We start from the raw sequence: 973 nt of genomic DNA on the forward strand, positions 1-973 counted from the left end.
CGGCGCCTGACACGGCTTCCGCTCGATGGATCAAGTTCCTGAGAACAGAACGTTTCTGCAACGGAAAGTGATAGCTGTCAATGTGCAGATGTTGGTCCGCGTGGGTGGGTCCCGGTAAACACTGTGGCTGAGACACACATTTTCTTTACGGCGGGCGAGAACGCCAAGGAAAGGCAAGGCACCATCTGTCTCTACCTCCATACCGAACTTTACGTTTTCATAGATATTGTTGATGTGGTCCAAGAATTCTCCCAACATTTCACGTCCATGAGACCAGGATCATTTCTGTAGTATGTCTTCAACTCTCTCTAGTTCAATACTGGAGTAGATGCAACCACGATGATGAGTGGTAGCACTTTCCCAGAGCGTGAGGCATTCATAGGCCAAGGAGTACTCTGACGAAAGTCCGTGTATTTTAAATCACTTGACGCGGCTGAAAGCCCGAGAATATTTTATGAGGTAAATGAATTTGATTAGTTGTTTTATTCGTACATAATCGAATATTTTGGAAATTCTTGTTTCAAACAAGGCTCCCAAAACTCCTCCAAATCCTGAGTCTAATACTGAAAACCTATATCGCCTATATCCATTCTCATTTTTTCTTTTATCACATAATCACGGAGTTCCTCCTTCCTCACAGGCATTCTGCTCTCTCTCTCCACATACCGGCTCCCTTCTCTGCGTTTAACGTTGGAATGCCTTTGACATTCTTAATAATAATACCTTTGGTTACAATTTCGTCGAAGGCTGATTTGATTTATCTATAAGCTGCATCAGTTCTTCCAAAGACCATTCCTTTTTATATTTCTTCACATTTATCTTGCGGGTATTTCGCCTTGGCTTCCCTGCAATGGCTGTTTATTTCATTCCTAAGTGCAATCCTGTCTTTTCCTGAACATTTTTTGTACTTTCTTCTTTCGTCTATTAAAGACGTGTTCTGCTGTTATCCACCCTTTCTCCGTAGGTATCTTAG

General features: G+C 42.4%; 1 pseudogene; it reads left to right on the forward strand.

Annotated features, from left to right (window-relative positions):
• Nucleotides 1–269: 269 nt before the first annotated feature.
• LOC126189811 (small nucleolar RNA U3) lies at nucleotides 270–461 on the forward strand (annotated as a pseudogene).
• Nucleotides 462–973: the final 512 nt, after the last annotated feature.

The sequence above is a fragment of the Schistocerca cancellata genome, chromosome 5, assembly GCF_023864275.1.
Source record: "Schistocerca cancellata isolate TAMUIC-IGC-003103 chromosome 5, iqSchCanc2.1, whole genome shotgun sequence".
NCBI classification, from domain to species: Eukaryota; Metazoa; Arthropoda; class Insecta; order Orthoptera; family Acrididae; genus Schistocerca; species Schistocerca cancellata.